This window comes from Elephas maximus, chromosome 1, assembly GCF_024166365.1.
Source record: "Elephas maximus indicus isolate mEleMax1 chromosome 1, mEleMax1 primary haplotype, whole genome shotgun sequence".
Classification (NCBI taxonomy): Eukaryota; Metazoa; Chordata; class Mammalia; order Proboscidea; family Elephantidae; genus Elephas; species Elephas maximus.
The window spans coordinates 64,231,786-64,254,499 of NC_064819.1; positions in this window are offsets into that span (position 1 = coordinate 64,231,786).

The following is a 22,714-nucleotide window of genomic DNA, read 5'->3' on the forward strand; positions in this document are numbered from 1 at the left end:
TGAAACCTGTCCACCATGGGTGACCCTGCTAGTATGTGAAGTAGCTGCGGCATAGCTTCCAGCATCACAGCAACACAAAAGTCACCACAGTACAACCAACTGCAAACTGACAGCTGGGTGATAGCTTAGTTACCGCCGAACATTTAAAACATGTTGACGATATATTAACATTACTTTCTATTTTGTCTCTTTCTGGTGGCGAAGTGGTTAAGAGCTCAGCTGCTATCCAAAAGGTTGGCAGTTGGAATCCACCAGGCACTCCTTGGAAACTCTATGGGGCAGTTCTACTCTGTCCTATAGGGGCGCTATGAGTTCGAAACAACTTGATGGCAATGGGTTTGGTTTAAATATCAAAAAGAGGCTGACCTAAAACGAAATTCAGTTACCAAAATCATTAAAAAAAAAAATGAAGCGAAGGTTTTATTTTTGGGGTATTTATCTAGTGCTTCCTGCTTTCTACTTCTCCTCTATCTCTTCAAAAGTGAAGAAAGAAAAGAAAAAAAATTGAATTTAATAGAAAGATGGTTCAAAAATGTTCAGTAACTTTATAAATGCGATGTTAAGTTGAATTAACTACCACTTTACTATTAAACCATTCCTCTCATCCTACTGGGTGACTCACATTTTAAAAATAGCTTCATTACTCTAAAACTGAAACATTAGAAAATGATAAATATTAATGTAGAAATAATCACATAAAATTTCTTCAACAAGAGATAACCAATACTAATATATTGGTGAAAACCCTTTTAGATAATTCTTTAGGCATATACACATACATACAGACTTACACACATACACATACCAGATTTTATGTAATTTTATAATACTTTTCTATATATACATATAGAATTATTATATATGTACATATAATAATTCTATGTGTATATATTTTACAGTGGTTAAGAGCTACGGCTGCTAACCAAAAGGTCAGCAGTTCAAATCCCCCAGCTGCTCCTTGGAAACCCTATGGGACAGTTCCTTTCTCTCTTATAGGGTCATAATGAGTCCAAATTGCTCAACAGCAATGGTTTTTTAAAAAAATATATATTTATATATACATATGTAATAAATATATATGTATTTCTTTCAGATGAATACCCATAAGAAATTCTATATTATCATTTTTAGTGGCAGCAAGGTGTTTCCTTGTTTACCCCATAATTTACTTAAATAACATTTAAGAGAGAAAGAACATTTACTCTTTCTCTCCTTCCCTCCTCCCCTCACTCTCTTCCTCCTCTCTTCTTTCCTTCCTTTCTTCTTCCTCGCCTAGGCACCTGTCAAAATGATTTCTAGAAAGGGCACATGAATTTAAATTTTCATCAATACATCAGAAGTATCTGATTTTCTATCATTTCTTCAATAGAGATTTTGATATTTTTCACCTTTGCCTATCAGTATGATATAGAGTAGCTTTACTTGCATTGCTTTGATTATAAGTGAGAAAGAACGTCTTTTCATGATTTCTGACCATTTTCAAGTTTTTTCTTTGGGGAATTATCTGTTCTTGTCCTATTACTTTTTTTTTTTTTTTTTAACTCTAGTTTGTTTGAACTCATTGCATATTAAGGCTAATGATCCTTTGTCATATGCTTTGCAAACGCTGTTTCCCAGTTTGTATTTTTAAAAAATATGTTTAATATGCTTTGTTTTCCTTTTATAATAAAGTGTGTTCTTTTATGCCTTTTAGTTTTTATGATATGCTAAAAAGATTTTCCCCACTGTATGATTATTAAAAAAAAAATCTTTATCAAATTTCAGCCAGCAATTTTATGGTTTAATTTTACTCTTTGAATAAATGACATATTGTCCCAGCATTTTAATTTTTTTTCCTCCAAATGAATAGTTTATTGTCCCAATCAATTGGGAATATTTCTCTACCAAATGACCAGTTTATTGCCCAATGACATTATTGAACAATAATTGGAGATATTATTAACTCTATTTTGTCAAGTTTCCAAAATGATTCAGTTGGAATTTTCAATAGGTATTTGAATAAATTTCTATAATGTTTTAATTGAATTCAACATATAGGTTAGAGAAGGTATCTCTCTTTATAACATAATATCTGTTCAAGAGAACATTTATTCATTCACATTTTTTTTTCTTCTGTATTGCTCTTTAGTGGAGTGTTGCAGTCTTGATAATAATTTTGCCAATTTATTTATTTATTTTTATTATTGTGTTTTAGATGAAAGTTTACAGCTCAAATCAATCTCTCATACTAAAATTTATACACATATTGTTATGCGACACTAGTTGCAATTCCTACAATGTGACAGCACACTCCCCTTTTCCCCCCCGGGGCTTCTTGTGTCCATTAGACCAGTTTCTGTCCCTTCCTGCCTTCTCATCCTCCCTCTGGGCAAGAGCTGCCCATCTGGTCTTGTGTATCTGACTGACCTAAGAAACACACTCCTCATGAGTATTATTTTTTGTTTTATAGTTCAGTCTAATCTTTGTCTGATGAGTGGGATTCGGGAATGACTTTAGTTCTGAGTTAACAGAGTGTCCAGGGGTCATAGTTTCAGGGGTTCCTTCAGTCTCTGTCAGACCATTAAGTTTGGTCTTTTTACGTGAAATGAGTTCTCCTCTGCACTTTTCTCCTGCTCAATCCAGGACTCTCTGTGGTGTTCCCTGTCAGGGAATTCTTGGTGGTAGCTGGGTACTATCTAGTTCTTCTGGTCTCAGGCTGACGGAATCTCTGGTTAATGTGGCCCTTTTGTCTCTTGAGTGAATATTTTCCTTGTGTCTTTGTTGTTCTTTATTCTCCTTGTTCCGAGTGGGTTGAGACCAATTGATACGTCTTAGATGGCCACTCGCAAATTAATATGATGTCTAATAAATGTCAATAGTTTCCTGATTTCCTTAATAATAACTGAGAAAGAGCATCTTTTCATATTATTGTTGATCATTTTCTTTTTCCTCTGGGGACTTGTCCATTTATGTCCTTTGAAGTTTTTTTTTTTTTTAAACAAAATAACTTGTAAGAATTCTTTGTGTATTAAAGTTATTAACCCATTGTCGTGTGTTTTGTAAATATAACTTCCCAGATTGATGTGTGTTTTTCAAATACATTAATGGTGCTTTATTTTTTGCCTTATAAGGAAGTTTTAAATTTTTATGTGGTCAGTTTATCAATCTTTTTGTTTAATGTTTTTGGTCTTTGTGGGAGAAATTATATTAAGTTTATTCTGGTATGGTCAAACCAAAAAACCAAACCCAGTGCCGTCGAGTCGATTCTGACTCATCAGACCTTTAAATTTCAGCCATTCTAGTGTGTACGTGTAGTGATAACTCATTGTGGTTTTAACTTGCATGTCTCTGATGAGTAATGATATTAATCATCTTTTTATGTATTTATTTGTCATTTGTATGTGTTTTTATTTGTTGTGCATTAGGTGAAAGTTGACAGCTCAAATTAGTTTCTCGTTCAAAAATTTATACACATATTGTTTTATGACACTGGTTGCAATCCCCACAATGTGACAGCATGCCCCCTCTTTCCATTCTGGGTTCCCTGAGTCCATTAGTCCAGTTTCTGTCCCTTCCTACCTTCTTGTCTTGCTCATGGGCAAAAGTTGCCTGCTTGGTCTCATATATTTGATTGAACTAAGAAGCATGTTCGTTATGTGCGTTATTGTTACTTTTATAGGTCTGTCTAACCTTTTTATCTGAAAAGTGGGCTTCTGGAATGTTTTCGGTTCTGAGTTAGCAGAATGTTGGGGGGCCATAGTTTCAGGAGTTTCTCCAGTCTCTGTCAGACCGGTAAGTGTGGTGTTTTTTGTGAATTTGAATTTTGTTCTACATTTTCCTGCTGCTCTGTCCAGGACCCTATATTGTGGTCCCTGCCAGAGCAGTTGGTGGTGGTAGCCAGGCACTATCTAGTTCTTCTGGGCTCATGCTTGTGGAGGTTATGGTTCATTAGTCCTTTGGGATAATACTTTCCTTGTGTCTTTGAATAAATTTCTATAATGTTCTAATTGAATGCAACATACAGGTTAATTCTCCTTTGCTCCAGATGTGATGGTATCAACTGATATATCTTAGATGGCTGCTTGCAAGCTTTTAAGACCGCAGGTGCTGCTCAACCAAAGTAGGATGTAGACTATTTCCTTTATGAACTATGTTATGCCAGTTGACGTAGGTGTTCCCCTAGACTATGGTCCCCAGCCCCTGTATGTCTTCTTTGGTGAAGAGTTTTTAAAATATTTTCCCCACTATTTATTTCTTGTCTTCTTATGATGGACTTGTACATCATCATTATTCAACCTACTCTAGGTTCAAGTTCTATTCAAGTTCTTTTTTGGATATACTTTGCAAATATAGTCACCCAGTCTGTGCCTTGCCTTTTCATTTTTATTACGTTATCCTTTGAAGAGCAAAATGATTTTGATTTAGTCCAGTTTATGAATTTTTCTTTTATGGATCATGCTTTTTGTTGTCCGTCTCAGAAAATCTTTGCCAAACATAAGACCATTCAGATTGTCTTTTTCTTTTTTTCCTGTAAGTCTTAACTCTTAAACTTAGGTCTATGATTGGGTGGTTCGAATGGTTAATACACTTGGTTGCTAATTGAAAGATTAGAGGTTTGAACCCATCCAGAGGCACCCTGGTAGAAAGTCCTGGTGGTCTACTTCTGAAAAAAAATCACCCATTGAAAACCCTACGGAGCACAGTTTTACTCTGACACACATGGAGTCACCAAGAGTCAGAACTGAGATGATGGAAACTGTTTTTTTATGATCTTACTTGAGTTAATTTTGTGTATGGTATAAATATATTTATTTATGAGTTAAAAATCAAGTTATTATTAATTTTTTGCATATAACTATCTAACTGTTTCTCCAACGGGTCTGCCAGTTTGTTGAGCTGTGGGGGCTTGCGTGTTGCTGTGATACTGGAAGCTATGCTACCGATATTCAAATACCAGCAGGGTCGCCCATGGTGGACACATTTCAGCAGCGCTTCCAAACTAAGATAGACTAGGAAATAGGACCTGGTGGTTTACTCCTCGAAAGAATTAGCCAGTGAAAACCTTAAAAATAACAGCTGAAAGTTGTCTGATATAGTTCCAGAAGATGACACTCAAAAGATGACTGAGGAAGAGATGCCTCCTCAAAGTGGAGTCGATCTTAATGATGCGGATGGAGTCAAGCTTTTGGGGCCTTAATTTGCTGATGTGGCATGGCTCAAAATGAGAAGAAATAGCTGCCAACATCCATTAATAATTGAAAAGTGGAATGTATAAAGTGCGAATCTTAGAAATCATCAAAAATAAAATGGAGCACATAAACATCTACATTCTAGGCATTAGTGAGCTGAAATGGACTGGTATTGGCCATTTTGAATCAGACAATCATATGGTCTACTATGCTGAGAATGACAACTTGAGAAAGAATGGCATTGCATTCATCATCCAAAAGAACATTTCAAGATCAATCCTGAAGTACAACGCTGTCAGTGACAGCATAATATCCATGCCTACAAGGAATACCAGTTAATACAATTATTATTCAGCTTTACACACCAACCACTAAAGCCAAAGACAAAGAAATAGATGATATTTACCAGCTTCTGCAGTCTGAAATTGATCGAACATGCAATCGAGATGCATTGAAAATTATTGGTGATTGAAATGGGAAAGTTGGAAACGAAGAAAGATCAGTAGTTGGAAAATGTAGCACTGGTGATAGAAATGATGCCAGAGATTGGATGATAGAATTTTGTAGGACCAATGACTTCTTCATTGCAGATACCTTTTTTTTAACAACATAAATGGCAACTATACACAGGGACCTTGCCAGATGGAATACACAGGAATCAAATTGACTACATCTGTGGCAAGACACTATGGAGAAGCTCAATATCATCAGTCAGAACAAGGCCAGGGGCCGACTGTGGAACAGATCATCAATTGCTCATATGCAAGTTCAAGTTGAAGCTGAAGAAAATTAGAACAAGTCCATGAGAGCCAAAGTACGATCTTGAGTATAAAAACCATCTCAAGAATAGATTTTACACGCTGAACACTAGTAACTGAAGACCAGATGAGCTGTGGAATGACATCAAGGGTATCACAAATGAAGAAAGCAAAAGGTCATTAAAAGGACAGGAAAGAAAGAAAAGACCAAAAAGAATGTCAGAAGACTCTCTGAAACTTGCTCTTGAACATTGAATAGCTAAAGCAAAAGGAAGAAATGATGAAGTAAAAGAGCTGAACAGAAGATTTCAAAGGGTGGCTCAAGAAGACAAAGGAAAGTATTATAATGACATGTGCAAAGACTTGGAGTTAGAAAACCAAAAAGGAAGAACATGCTCGGCATTTCTCAAGCTGAAAGAAGTGAAGAAAAAATTCAAGCCTCGAGTTGCAAAAGTGAAGGATTCTATGGGGAAAATACTAAATGACACAGGAAGTGTCAAAAGAAGATGGAAGGAATACACAGAGTCACTCTACCAAAAATAATTTGTTGATGCTCAACCATTTCAGGAAGTAGCATATGATTAGCATCCAATGGTAATGAAGGAAGAGGTCCAAGCTGCACTGAAGGCATTGACAAAAAACAAGGCTTCAGGAATTGACAGGATACCAACAGAGATGTTTCAACAAATGAATGTAGCAATGGAAGTGCTCACTCATCTACACCAAGAAACTTGGAATACAGCTATCTGGCCAACCAACTGGAAGAGATCTGTATTTATGCCTATTCCAAAGATGTAATCCAACAGAATGTGGAAATTATTGAACAATGTCATTAATATCACACACAAGTAAAATTTTGCTGAAGATCTTTCAAAAGTGGCTGCAGCATACATCAAACCAGGGAACTGCCAGAAATTGAAGCCAGATTCAGAAGAGGACGTGGAGCCAAGGATAGCACAGCTGATGTCAGATGGATCCTGGCTGAAAGCAGAGAATACCAGAAAGATGTTTACCTGTGTTTTATTGACTATGCAAAGGCATTCGACTGTGTGGATCATAACAAATTATGGATAACATTGCAAAGAATAGGAATTCCAGAACACTTAATTGTGCTCGTGAGGAAAGTGTACATAGATCAAGAGGCAGTCCTTTGAACAGAACAAGGGGATAGAGCATGGGTTAAAGTCAGGAAAGTGTGCATTGGGGTTGTAACCATTCACCATACTTATTCAATCTGTATGCTGAACAAATAATCTGAGAACCTGAAGAAGAATGGGACATCAGGATTGGAGACTCATAACAACCAGCGTTATGCAGATTACACAATCTTGCTTGCTGAAATTGGAGAGGACTTGAAGCACTTATTGATGAAGATAAGACTACATCCTTCAGTATGAACTACATCTCAACATAAAGAAAACAAAAATCCTCACAACTGGACCAATAAGCAACATCATGATAAATGGAGAAAAGATTGACATTGTCAAAGATTTCATTTTACTTGGATCCACAATCAATGCTCATGGAAGCATCAGTCAAGAAATCAAAAGACACATTGCGTTGGGCAAATCTGCTGCAAAAGACCTCTTTAAAACTTTAAAAAGCAACAGTGTCAATTTGAGGACTAAGGTGCACCTGACCCAAGCCATGGTGTTTTCAATCGCCTCATACACATGCAAAAGCTGGACAATGAATAAGGAAGACTGAAGAAGAATTGACACCTTTGAATTGTGGTGTTGGTGAAGAATATTGAATATAACATGGACTGCCAAAAGAATGAACAAACCTGTCTTAGAAGTACAACCAGAATGCTCCTTAGAGGCAAGGATGGTGAAATTATGTCTCATATACTTTGGTAATGTAGAAGGTCAGTGAAAAAGAGGAAGACACTCAATAAGATGGATTGACACAGTGGCTGCAATGATGGGCTAAAGTATAACAATGATTGTAAAGATGGTGCAGGATCAGGCAGCATTTCATTCTGGTGTACATAATGTTGCTATGAGTTGGAACTGGTTCAATGGCACCAAACAAGAACAACAATCTAAGTAATTGTTTAGCACCATTTCTTACAAAGATTATCCTTTCCCTATGAAATGGCCTTAGCACTTTGTCAAAAATTAGTTGACTGTTTTCTATTCCTTTGGTCTACATGATCTATACCACACCTTCTAGATTACAATAGATTTGTAAATCTTTAAATCAAGTGGCTTATGTCTTTTAACTTTGTTCTTCTATTTTTAAAATTAAAAAAAAAATTTTATTGTGCTTTAGATGAAGGTTTACAGAACAAACTAGTTTCTCATTAAATGGTTAGTACACATATTGTTTTATGACATTGGTTAACAACCCCATGACATGTCAACACTCTCTTCTCAAACTTGGGTTCCCTATTACCAGCTTTCCTGTCCGCTCCTGACTTCTAGTCCTTGCCCAAGGGCTGGTGTACCCCTTTTAGTCTCATTTTGGTTTATGGGCCTGTCCACTCTTTGACTGAAGGGTGAACCTCAGGAGTGACTTCATTACTGAACTGAAAGGGTGTCCAGGGGCCGTACTCTCAGGGTTTCTCCAGTCTCTGTCAGACCAGCAAGTCTGGTCTTTCTTTTTGAGTTAGAATTTTGTTCTGTGTTTTTCTCCAGCTCCATCCAGGACCCTCTATTGTAATCCCTGTCAGAGCCATCAGTGGTGGTAGCCAGGCACCATCTAGTTGCACTGGGCTCAGTCTGGTGAAGGCTGTGGTAGATGTGATCCATTAGTCCTTTGGACTACTCTTTCCCTTGTATCTTTAGTTTTCTTCATTCTTTCTCGCTCCAGAAGGGGTGAGATCAGTGGAATATACTAGATGGCCACTCACAGGCTTTTAAGACCCTAGATGCTATTCACCAAAGTAGAATGTAGAACATTTTCTTTATAAACTATGTTATGCCAATTGAGCTAAATTTTCCCTTAGACCATGGTCCCTATAGCCCTCAGCCCAGCAATTTGGTCCCTCGGGGAGTTTGGATGTATCTATGGAGCTTCCATGACCTTGCCTTGTACAAGTTGTGCTTGCTTCCCCAGTATTGTGACACATTGTATTTTTTCATTTTTAGAAGTTTGTTTTGTATCATTTTTATATTTTCCTGTTTACTTAGAGAATTCATGCATTTTCTCCACCTTCTTGAACATATGGAGTGTGTTTATAATTGCAAGTTTATTATCTTTTCTCTTGCTCTGTTGTCTGTGCCATTTCTAGGTCTGCTTTCACTGATTGATTTTTCCTTATTATGTGTTGTGGAAACCCTGGTGGCATAGAGGTTAAGAGCTATGTTTGCTAACCAAAAGGTCGGCAGTTCGAATCTACCAGGAACTCTTTGAAAATCCTAGGGGTAGTTCTACTCTGTCCTATAGGGTCACAATAAGTTGGAATCGACTAGATGGCCAAGGGTTTTGTTTTTTTTTTTTCAATGTGTTGTATTTTTCTGCTTCTTTGCATGTCTGATAATTTTTGACTGGATGTCAGACATTGTAAATATTTTGTTATGGGTGCTGATACATTCGTATTTAAATATTTTTGAATTCTGGGATTCCATTAAATTACTTGGAAAGAGTTTGATTCTTTTGAAGCTTACTTTTGAGCATTTTTAGTCAGCACTGGAGCAATATTTAGGTAAGACGAATTTAGTTCCTCTACTGAGGCAATAAGGATCCCTGGTGGTGCAGTGGTTAAAGTACTCGGCTGCTAACTGAAAGGTCAGTGGTTTGAATCTACCAGCTATTCCCTGGGAGAAAGACGTGGCAGTTGGCTTCTGTAAAGATTTACAGCCTTGGAAACCCTATCAGGCAGTTCTACTCTGTCCTACAGCGTCACTATGAGTTGGAATCAACTCCATGACAGTGGTGTTTTTGGTTTTGGACTGAGGCAGTACACTTTGAGCACTCAATGTGATGTGCCATGTATTACAATGTTTCTCTACTCTGGCTATTGGGGATGTGAATATTTCTGAGTGTGTGTGATTAATGGGGTTTTTTTCCTCTGGGTTTTTCTTGTGGTTCTTCCCTGTCTTCAAGTAGTTTCCTTGCACTTATAGTCTGATCAGTACTCATGTGCAGACCTGCAGGGAACCCCCTGTAGGTCTCCAGGGCTTTCTCTCTGTGCACCTCTCTCTTCTCCAGCACTGTGCCATACAAGTTCTTATTGATTTGATCTCAGTGAATTTTCAACTTCATCTCCTCAACTCGGGGAGACTGCCAGGATCTGTTTTGGTTCTTCCACCCTGTGTCATAACTGCAAACTCTTTCTAGACAATAAGTTGAGGCAATCATAGAGCTCACTATATTTTGTCCTCTTTTCTTAGGGATCACTGTCCTTCACTGCCTGTTTTCCATCATCTGAAAATGATTTCATATACTTTGTGCATTGTTTTTTTTTAGTTGGTTAAGGTGGGAGGGTAAATGTGGTTCTGTAAAAATGGCATGGGGGCAGGGTCTGACCTCCTGTATCTTCACAAGGGGTAAGTAAAACCAAGACCAACAGTTCAAGGCTGAGTACCATGAGGTGGAGGCCAGACAAGCCTCCTCTCTCTGCAATCTTTACTAACTGTGACCCCAACCGTCCCTCCCACAGCACTCTCTACTTCTCTTCTGGGTTTGATAATTCATTACAGTGGCTGTACAGAACTCACAGACCATACTCACAATTATGGGATTTATTAGGGCGGTAACAGGTTACAACTCAGGCTTAGGAACACTTGAAGATACAGTTCTTCCATAAGGAAAGACTTCCCAGCTGTGCTCTCCCTGACTCTCAGTCTCCACCCAAAGGCACTCAGCTTTCTGTCTCTGTGGGCCAGGAAGCCTACCATGATGTCTACTGCTGCCAGATCTCTGCTGTCGGGCCTCTGCTGCCTTTGTGGTGGTGGGCTCTTCTCCTTACCACCTCTGGGGTGGCCCATTTCAAGCCCAGTAGGGCGGCAAAACTGACAAATCCCTTTGGTGGGTCACAATTATCCTATCACACAGTCCTGCCCAACCACCTGAGTGGGAATTATAAGACCATGGTAAGAAAGGCCACACACAAAAGTGAGCTACCACACAGCAGGACCCTGTTATTCCATCATGGGAAAAGCAGAAGTCTATGGGCCTTTACAATTTGAATTCTTTCCAGGAAATTTATCTTTCTTATTACTTCAGAAATACCCTCTTCTCCACTTCTATTTTCCTCTCTTTCTGGAACTCCGATGATCCCAATATTACCATTTCTGCCTCCATCCTCCATAACTTTTACTTTCTCTTTTCTATCTTTGTTCTTTTCTTCTTCCCCTTCTTATCCTCATCCTTCTTTTTTAGTTATTAGAACCACTATATTATTTATTGGTAGGATAAAGGGGCACATATATTTCATTATGACAAATTTGTTAAAAAATTTTTTTGATTATCAGCCACTTTCCCTGTGTCTTCATATGTCTAATATTTTTTAATAGTAAGCCATACATTATAGAAGATACATTTTAGAGACTCTGGATTATGTTGTCCTTTTTTTCTCCTTCCTTTTGGCAACTCTTCTGAGTTCACTAACTTATTCCTCAGCTATTAATTTTATCTCTTGTATTCATCTTAACAATTATATTTTTATGACTAATATTTATACATAGTTATTTTTATATTGTCCTTGTTTATTATTTTATTTTATATTGCTAATGTTTTCTATTATTTTATTTAGTATAATTGGCTAATTTTAAATTCTTGGCCTGAAAATATTTGCTTCTAATGGAATCTGTAATTCAATATGTTTTGTTTTTGAAAGTAATTAAGATTCTCAAATGCCTTGTTACTTTTCCCCTGGAGGTATCTGTTACTCTGTCAAGGGCAGCATATGGAGGAAGGGCAGACCCAATCTATGTCATCCTCAGTGAACTCAAGAGTCGGGGGCATAGTGAACCCAAGAATAGTGAACTCCCAGGACTGGGAAACAATGGTCAATCACTCTTTACACCATAAAATAACTCATTGGTTCAGGGCTTTACTTTTGCCTCCCAGGGAGGGGCAGTACTAGGAGGATACCAAACTGAACCCACTGCCTTCGAATGGATTTGGACTCATTAGCAACCCTATAGGATAGAGTAGAACTGCCCCATAGGGTTTCCAAGACTGTAAATCTTCACAGAAGCAGACTGCCACATCTTTCTCCTGAGGAAAGGCTGGCGGGCTTGAACTGTCGACCTTTTGGTTAGCAGCCAAGTGCAAATGCTTTAACCACTGTGTCACCAGGGCTCCTTACTAGGAGGATGCCAAACAAACAAACAAAAAAACCCAAGTCTGCTGCTGCCAAGTCAATTCCAATCCATAGCAACCCTATAGGACACAGTAGAACTGCCCCATAGGGTTTCCAAGGAGTGCCTAGGTAGATTCGAACTGCTAACCTTTTGGTTAGCAGCTGTACTTTTAACTACTACACCACCAGGGTTTCCGCTAGGAAGATAGTGGTTCTTAAACTTCAGCATTCATCAGAATCACACGGAGGACTTTTTAAAGCACAGATTGTTGGGCCCTGCCACCAGAATTCCTGATTTAGCAGGTCAAGGGTTGAGCAAATGTTTTCTAACAAGTTCTCAGGTGATGCTGATGCTGTTGGTATTGGACCACATTTCGAGAACCACTGACATAGGAGAAACAAGAGGAGAGTCCTTTTTTATTCACCTCTACAGCCAGGCTTGGTAGGCCCTTGCCTCAGGTCAAATCTATCTGCATCTGTTCCAGGAGCATACACCCTACGTCACTCCCAACACAACACTATTTAAGAATTACACTCCCTTCCAACTGAATTTAATTTCTCTCCATTTTCTCACTTTTTGGTATTTTCTGCTACACAACCTTCAGGTTTGATTTTGGGGAAGGAAAGACTGCATGCAGCCAGTGAAGTTAATCTTCTAGTGAGGATTAAGACTATACATTTGTAGCTGATCATCTATTGAATTTGTACTTTACTAATTGTTTTCAGTTAAATCTTTTGCTTCTTTCAGGTATAAAAACATATAATTTAAAAATAATGGTAATTTTTCTCTCCTTTTTCATGATTATGTTTTTAATAAGTATTTAATTACATACATATGAATGCTAAATAATGGAGTTAATAGCAGAAATTACCATTTAGTATTATTTTTGACTTTCAAATGAATGGTTCAGGAGATTCACCATTAACTTTGAAGGTGGCATTTATGAGTTCAATTTTTTTTATCATGTTATGAGAATATCAAGGAGCCCTGGTGGTGCATTGGTTAAGTACTCAGCTGCTAACTAAATGGTTGGCAGTTCAAAACCACCACTTGCTCTGCAGGGGAAACATGTGGTAGTCTGCTTCCATGAAGATTACAGCCTTGAAAACCCTATGGGGCAGTTCTACTCTGTCCAGCAGGGTTGCTATGAGCAAGAATCAACGCAACGGCAGTGAGAGGGGAATATCTTTCTATCAGACACCTTGTTAGTATCTGCTGAGATAATAATATTTTATATCTCTGTTGACTTTTTAATATAAACCCAGTCTCTGTTGGCCTTTTAATATAGGGAATTTTATTGATAACTTTTCTAATATTGAACCATTGTTGCATTTCTGACATGACCACCACTTAGTAACGATTCATTAGTTATTCTTTTAGTGTACAGCTAGATTCAACTTGCTAATATTTCATTTAAATTTCTTTTGCTTAAATGTTTATGAATGGGATTGCTTTTGTTGTTATTAGGTGCTGTTGAGTCAATTCCTACTCATAGCGACCCTATGTGACAGAGTAGAACTGCCCCATAGGGTTTTCTAAGATGTAATATTTACAGAAACTGATTGCCAAGTGTCATGGATTGAATTGTGTCCCCCCAAAATATCTGTCAACCTGGGTAGGTCATGATCCCAGTATTGTGTGACTGTTCACTGTTTTGTCATCTGATGTGACTTTCCTATGTGTTGTAAATCCTATCACTAAGATATTAATGAGATGGGATTAGCAGCAGTTACATAGATCCAATATAGAAGATTAAGCCAATCTCTTTTGAGATATAAAAGAAGTGAGCAGAGAGACCAGGGCAGGGGGTGGGTTGGGGAGGGGTGCCTCATACCACCAAGAAAGCAGCACCAGGAGCTAAGCATGTTCTTTGGACCCTGGGGTTCCTGTGTGGGGAAGCTCCTAGACAAGGGGAAGATTGATGACAAGGACTTTCCTCTGGTGCTGTCAGAGAGAGAAAGCCATTCCCTGGAACTGGCACCCTGAATTCGGGCTTCTAGCCTACTAGGCTGCGAGAGAATAAACTTCTGTTTGTTAAAGCCACACTTCTGTTTGTGGTATTTCTGTTATATCAGCACTAGATAACTAAGATGTAAGATCTTCCTCACACAGAGCGGCTGGGTGAGTGTGAACCACCAAACTTTCTGTTAGCAGCTGAGGCCTTAGCAGTTGTTCTGCCAGGGCTCCTTATAAATGGGATTGGTGTTTGTCAAATGCTTGATATATGTACCATCAAATAATTTTACTATGCAATATTTTGTTGTCAGATAACATTAGCACCCTTCATTCCAAAAACAACACCCCCCCACCCCCCCAAACCACTGCCTGTCAGGTACTATGTTGCACAAGAGGAATTCAAAGATAAATATACTCTGGTTTCTGTCTTGGAAGAACACACTGTCTAGTAGGGAAGAGAAACAAAGAAACAGGTATTTACAAAAAGGTGTGAAGGTACAGTAATAGAGGCATATCCCACATAATCCAGGAGGACAGAGGAGGATATTTTTGGATTATAAATTAGTCAAAAATATTTGTTCAACTGACCTCATCTTGTTTAGGAGAGGATTTTTTTAGAAGGAATTGTACAGGGCAGCTGACTTTTACTATTTTAATATTAACCTATTGCAATTGAGTGGATTCTAACCCGCAGCAACCCTATAGGCCAGAGTAGAACTGTACCACAGGGTTTCCAAGCTGTAGATCTTTACAGAAGCAGACTGCCAAATCTTTCTCCCATAGAGTGGCTGGTGGGTTCAAACTGCCCACCATCTGGTTATCAGTCATTGTGCTACCAAGGTTCCTTATTTTAATGATATTGATAAATAAATACAAGCCAAGTTCCTATTTCTGAGAAGAGCGAACTACTTAAAGAGCTAGTAGATAGATCGGATTTTACTGGGTCTGAGTCCAAAGCCTATAGTCTTTCTTCCAAACCATTGAAAGGATTTGGTTTTGGAATTAAGTAATTGTTTTTATGTATTTATTTTTGATGTGTCGATGTCTTTATCTATACACATCTAATAACTATTAAGTGACCGAACGCATAAGAATCACTTGAGGAGTTTGATAAAAATACATGTTACAGGGTTTCACTCCCAGAGACTGATTCAGTTAGTTATGTATGATGCCTTAGAATCTGCATTTCTATGACCTTCTTCAGGTGATTCTGATGCCCAGCTAACTTTGGGAACAAGAAATCTATGCCATTGTTTTCCAATGGTAGAACTTATGTTGTAGATCTGAATTTATTAGTGATTCTTAGCATGACTGATGTTCTGAAAATTAAGTGTAGAATCTGTGACGGTTAAGGATGTAGGTCAACTTGGCTGGGCCATGATTCTCAGTGGTTTGGCAGTTACGATGTAGTTTGGCAGTTGTATAATGATGTGATCACCTCCACTATGGGATCTGCCATGAGTAGCCAATCAGATGAAGGGGAGTTTCTTTGGGAGTGTGGCCTTCATCCAATATAGGTAGACTTTCTGGCAAGTCTCATGGGTTGCTCGCTCTGGATCCTGCAGTGACTCCTGTTTGTCTGACCTTTGGTTCTTGGGACTTGAGCTAGAAGCTTACCTGTTGTCTGACCTGCCCTCTTGGGTTCTCCAGCCCCTGTAGCTACGTGAACCAGGGGAAACCTCTATTCTGACCCACAGACTTAGGACATTCCAGCCCCTACAACCGTGAGAGCCATTTCCTTGATATAAATCACTCTGTAGATACTTATATGTTTTACTGGTTTTGCTTCTCTAGAGAACCCAGCCTAAGACAGAATTCATCTACATGCACCATGAGTTGTCTTAGACTCATGGTGACCCCATGTGCAGCAGAAAGAAACATTGCCTAGTCCTGTGCCATCTTCATGATCGTTGGTATGCTTGAGTCCATCATTGTGGCTGCTATGTGTTTTAAGTGCCTTCCAACCTGGGGGGTTCATCTTATAGTACTATATCTAACAATATTCTATTGTGATCCATTGGGTTTTCATCAGCTGTTTTCAGAAACATATTTCTGGACCTTCCTTCCTAGTCTGTCTTAGTCTGGAAGCTCTGCTGAAACCTGTCCACATGGATGACCCTGCTGGTATTTGGAATACAGGTAGCACAGCTTCCAGCATTATAGCAACATGCAAACCACCACAGTACAACAAACTGACAAATGGGTGGCAGAAACACTGAAATAGAAAGAGTAAATATCTCTTACGAAAGGAGCTGCTGACTCACCACAGCACCTGAAGGTCTTCAAATGAACCCAATTTAAACACATAATTTCTTTGTTGAGACTCCTGTTCGCCATCTTCCTCTGGCCCAGTGGTTTTCAACCCCGCCTGCACATTAGAATTGCAAACTGGGTGCAGTGGTTAAGAGCTTGGCTGCTAACCAAAAGGTCAGCAGTTCGAATCTGCCAGCTGCTCCTTGGAAACCCTATGTGGCAGATCTACTCTGTCCTACTGGGTTGCTATGAGTTGGAATCAACTGGATGGCAATGGGTTTTTTTTTTTTTTGGTCCCAACCCATACCAATTAATTTAGAATCTCTGGGGTGGGGCTTGAACAGCAATGTTTGTTAAGTATCCCAAATGATCCTAACATACCATCAGGATTGAGAACGCATTTTTCTGAAGTATGGTAATGCGAGTTTGAGTAATGGACTGTTTCTTTTTTTTTCCTGGAAATGGGGAGGGGGGAGCTGGAAACTCAATAGAGAAACCATGCTGAATGTTTTTTTATTTGCTTGCATTATTGACAATTTAATTATTAAAAGGAGTTGAGGATGAAAGAACAACCAGTAAAGTAAACAATATCTGGCCCAAGCATTTTTATTCTTCCCATCAACTTTACTCATCTGCTCCTAAAACAAAAGCACCTCCATGCTTTCATATGTCCTGAGACATGTCTTACATTTTTTAAAAGACTGATTATAGGTAATCTGGAGATAATTGGAAACCCTGGTGGTGCAGTGGTTAAGTGCTACAGCTGCTAACCGAAAGGTTGGCAATTTGAATCTACTTTAGGTGCTCCTTGGAAACTCTATGGGGCAGTTCTACTCCGTCCTATTGGGTTTCTATGAGTCATAATTGACTTGATGGCAAAGGGTTTGGTTTGGTTTTAGTTTTGAGATAATTGTGAGTGATCCTATAAGGAGAGTGAAGTTTATAATTGCTAATTTAGGCTTAAGTTAATCAACTCCATTTTCTCCCACTTGTGTATTCTATAAATAGTTAATGCCACTATGAGTCAGACACTCTATTGGGCTCTTAGGATACAGCTAAAAACACAGCATGGTTTCTGCCCTCATTGCTGTCTCATGGGGAAGAGAGAGACAAATGAGATAAATGTTATAAAATATCTATAGGATGCACTTAGGAGGACAACTTAACATAGAGACATCTCAGAAGTCTCCAAAAGTGTGGTGTCTGGTATCACCTCAATAAAAGTGAGAGAAAAAAGATATGTTACGCAGTGTTTATGTGGGACAAAGGATTAGCACACACACTGTCTTGGGCTGGGTTCTCTAGAGAAGCAAAACCAGTAAAGTGTATAAATATATACATAGATATTTATATCAAGGAAATGGCTGATGCAGTTGTAGAGGCTGGAATGTCCCAAGTCCGTGGGTCAAGCTGGAGGCTTCTCCTGATTCACGTAGCTGCAGGGGATGGTGAACCCAAGATTGGCAGGTCAGAGGCAGGGCTCTTGCTCACAGGCTGCGAAGACAGACAAATGCCAAGATCGGCAGGCAAGATGCCTGGTAAGCTGCTAGCTCAAGTTCCAGGAACTGGAGGTTAATGAACAGGAGCCAGAATCCAGAGCAAGCAAAAGCCCATGAGCCTTGCTGGAATGTCCACTTATATTCAATGCAGGCCACACCCCCAAGCAAACTCCCTTTTGACTGATTGGCTACTCACAGCAGATCCTATCATGGAGGTGATCATATTATATCAAATCTCACCATGGAAGTGATCACATCATCATATGACTGACAAACTACATTGTAACTGCCAAGCCACTGAGAATCATGGCCCAGCCAAGTTGACACACAATCCTAATGATCATAAACATAAGTACAACTCTCAATGTGTGTGTATATTTTTGAATGGTGTTCTGGGAATTAATTTTTCTTTGGTGTTTAGGAATCTTTGTAATAATTTTTATGAACTATTTTTCATTTACCTGTAACAGGGTTTCTTATTTATTTATTTTGTAACATGGTTTCTCATAGATAAGGCAAATAAGATGCTGTCCCAATCCCCACCATAATCTTTCTGAAGGGTTGGCAGGGCAGGACTAGAGTTCTTATTCCCTGAGTTTAAAATTTGAGACAAAGATCAATGACCCATACTGGCTCTTAAAATGAAGGGTTTTGGGTCCCTTTATTATGTGAATAAACGTCATTGTTTATTTTTATGATGCATTGTCTTTTATTTCACACCTGCTCACTATCTACACATCAAAGATAAGTTGGATGGCTTATATTTTAAATGATAATTGGAGATAGCTATGCTAACTGTGATATTTTCCAAACATTGCAAATATCCTTCCTTTCCTAAGTATTGCAAATACCCCTTTTTAACACAAAAATATCGTTAATAACCACCGAAATGTCATCTTTTCCTAACTGTTTTTTCATGAAAGTTTGAGCTCTGCTATTGGCTTGTTTTTTTTCTTTAATGCCCTGAAGATTTCCCTGCATACTTAAAAAAGAAAAGACTAGTTAACAAGAATGGCATTGTCTCTATGAATATATGTTGCAAAAGAATTAAGTCAATGTTAGGGTTATCATTCTTGCCAATATCTTTCAGGTGTATTTTGTAGAATAAATGGAGGGTGAAGGAAAAGAAAAAGAAAAGACTAGAAGGCATGAGCCCGGACATTCTTTTTTTGATTCAAGATGCTTCAAACCCAAATGGGGCAGGATTTTCACCTAAAAAGAAAATTTTCTGATAATAATCTCCTTGGGCAAAGATAGCCCACCAAATGATACTAAAATGCTTTTTCTATTAGATGATAGTGGAGTTATAATAGAAGAAAATAAAGAAAGTCTTTTCTCTGAAATGGGCTTGGTATTTTTACTCTCTGGAAGGCTGAGTGCTGAGGTAAATCTGTATTATTCTTTTCTATCTTTTTATCCATAGACATACCATTAAAAAACTAATCTGAGAACTTATATAGAGAGATGTTTTTGTTGAGTTATGAAAAAGAAAATCTCTCCCACCCTTCTGATAGGCTCTGGTAGATACTTCTAAGATAAAGCATTTTGTATATGCACAAAACACTTAGTTGGCTTTGTGTTAGTGCTGACTTTTAAGGATAATAGAATGCTATTCCTTCAACTTTGTTCAAAGGGGAAACAGCTCTTGGAAATTGGACATTTTTCACCTCCATCCATTGTTTGCTAAAAATTATTGAATCAACATGTCTGCTGGTTTAAATTTCCCTACGTCTTTGACTTCTACAGAATGGCTTTGAAAGTACAGAGGGATTTTTTTGTGATGCTGCCACTATGCAGTATTCTACAGCAAGGAATTATCTATGGAGGGGAGCCGTACAGAGAACACTACGCGGTGACCCTTCTCAGCCTTGCCTGAGACCTCCTTGTATCCACCCTCATTTAATGGTAGGCTACTTTCTCAGCATGGCCACCACAGACAGAGGTGGCTATGTTTTCAACCTCTCCTCCTGATTCACACCCTTAAGGGAAAATGAAATGCTGTACAAATAGGTTGGATCTCAGAGTTGGCTCCGAGGGAGCAAAAGTTTACATTTGTCAAAGTAAAATGGAAAAACGTGAGAGAAGGCGAAACTGGGTACTTGAAATTAAACACCACCGCCCCCAGTCTAATGGGTAATAGAGTCATTAATTCTGCTGATTAACTTGGCCTTGGGGTTCATAGAAATGACATCTACCTCCTTTTTTTTTTTTTTATAAACTCACACTGTGGAATGAGGGAGCATTAAAAAAAAAAAAAAGCTAATTAAAGAGAAACCAGGAGAAAAGAAGCATGGAGAAAAGAAAGACAGTTTGAGCATTAATGAGACTTGTTTGGAGAGAGAATGTGACAGGCTCTTCAAAAGCATTATTGTCAAATGTGTCACTGCTTCATAGATGGCTAGAGCTACCTTTGAGCTTCATGCTGATAGTTAATGATTTGAAACTCTAAAAAGATTGAAAAGGTAAAATGTCAGACTCAACTGGATTTTAATGAGCTTATTTTTTTTTTTCCTATGGAAAACAGCACTGGAAAGAAGAGAAAGTGCACCTTCTTTCTATCCCTTGCTCCCTGGATTTCCATTTCTTTCTTAGAGATACAGTCGGCAAAGGAACAATGGGAGAAGAATATCAAAGGTTTAACCTCAAAGATCTGGGAAGTCTTACTTTCCTGAGATGAGGGTTGGTAGCAGAGGACAGCACAGGGGTTTGAATGACAACAATAAGGAGAGATTGATGGAGGAGATAGCAATAGCACTCACTTGTTTGTTTTTTGGTGACGTGCTGAGCAGAAGCCATCTTCACACTGTGAGATGTAACAAAGAAATCCAAAGTGATTATGCAGGCTCATTTGTCAGTATCACTGCTCCAGCTATTGCTGTGTGCAACAATGAGATGACAAGGCATTTATTGCTGATGGTTGGTTATTAGTCGCATTATGGGAAACATTAGCACCGAGTAGGATACATAGACCAGGGAGACAATAGCTTTCTGGGCTCCAAACGCAGCAGGGTAGTTTTGTCATTAAATTTGGTAGTGCCAATTTAATTTTTTTGAAAAAATAAACTGGAAAGAAACTTTGAAAATGAATTCTGTAACCCCATTTTTACCTTAATAGTAACTGTCAGGATTTCACTCCCGAGGCGCTCTGTTACGTGTTGGTAGGCTGAGCACATAAGAAAAGACTCACACATTTTCAAAAAAGAAAAGAATGCTAGTGGAAAAATCAGAGCCAAACTTCAATTCTTTTCTGGATGATTTTCTTGTGATCCCTCAGACATTAGATTCTGATTATGGTATTGTACCTAGGTGCAAATTAAGAATCAGGTACCAGAGTCAACCAACTGCCTTCCTAGTGATTTGCTGATGAGCTCCTTTTTGAAATAAGTCACCTAGATTACTGATTTGAAAGTAGGTAACCCAGCTCAGGAAACCCTGGTGGCATAGTGGTTAAGTGCTACGGCTGCTAACCAAAGGGTTGGCAGTTCGAATCTGCCAGGCACTCCTTTGAAACTCTATGGGGCAGTTCTACTCTGTCCTATAGGGTCGCTATGAGTCGGAATCAACTCGACAGCACTGAGTTTGGTTTGGTTTGGTTTAACCTAGCTCATTGCAAAGCAAGAGGCTGTCTAGAGAATGGGGACCCGAAGTCTTTTATGTTTCTTCAGAGTTTGTCATCTGGTATTCATTGATGCAAATACCTTTGAGCTTTACAGGTAACCCATCCCAAAATGTATTGCTTTTGTGCACTTACCTATAGAAGGATTGTACCAGATCAGAGATGAAATAATAATTTGAAGAAGATTATTATTTTTATTTTTATTGTCATAAAGACATATATATATAACACATTTGCCAATTCAACTTTTTCTCATGTACAATCTAGTGTTATCAATTTATTAATTATTGATTAATTATGTTGTGTAAGCATCACCAATAATCATTGCCAAATTTTCTATCACCTATTAGAAAAAGATACTTCTACTTTTTTAACTCTTTTCATTCTATAGTTTCAGAACCCTTTAAAACATCAGTTCATTCTCAGACCAATCTCATATAGTAGAAATTAATAAAATAATCCTGCTTTTGGGTAGATGGAGACATAGAGGTTTAAATAAACTTGTCCAGGGATGCAGTTGTTATCTGACTTAAGACCAGAGCCTCTCTGATGTCTGTTCAAGATGTATACTCCTATTCGTTTTCAGTGACCTTCCTGCACAAGAAAATAAATTTTCTGCAATGGCAAGCAAGATGGGGGCAGGTTAGACCTCTTCTCTGGGAACACAGGCCCTGATGGAACTAGAAGCATTGCAAAGGTCATGGGGAAGGAAGGGAGGTTCAGGTAAGAGTGTCCAAGGTTTTACTTCCATGTGTTTCTTTACACTAGGCACCGTCTCCAGTGGTGCACAGTTTGTGACCTGTTGGAATTCCAGGCTCTGTACTTTTCCCACCTTCAGAGAGGAAGCCATGGATTGACTAGGTTGATACAAAGTGAAGAGGCCTGGAACAAATTACCTTAGTTTTGAGGTTTTCTTGTCCTAACAACTCAATAGCATGAGATGACGCAGAAGTTTAATTTTATTTCTTGTACCAACTTGGTTCTAAACTTAGTATGTTACTCTCAGGTCCCTCGCATCTTAAATTACGAATGTTGCTCACCTGATGGCAGAAAGCTTAATCTTGGACCTTCAGAAAAAATGGCAGCAGTAGAATTTTGTTTTCCTATTGGCTAACATGGAAATATGCAAATACTGAAATACTCATGATTATCTTAAAAGAGTTGGCACCTGGGATTGAACTATATGTGTTCACTGAGGATGGGCATGAAG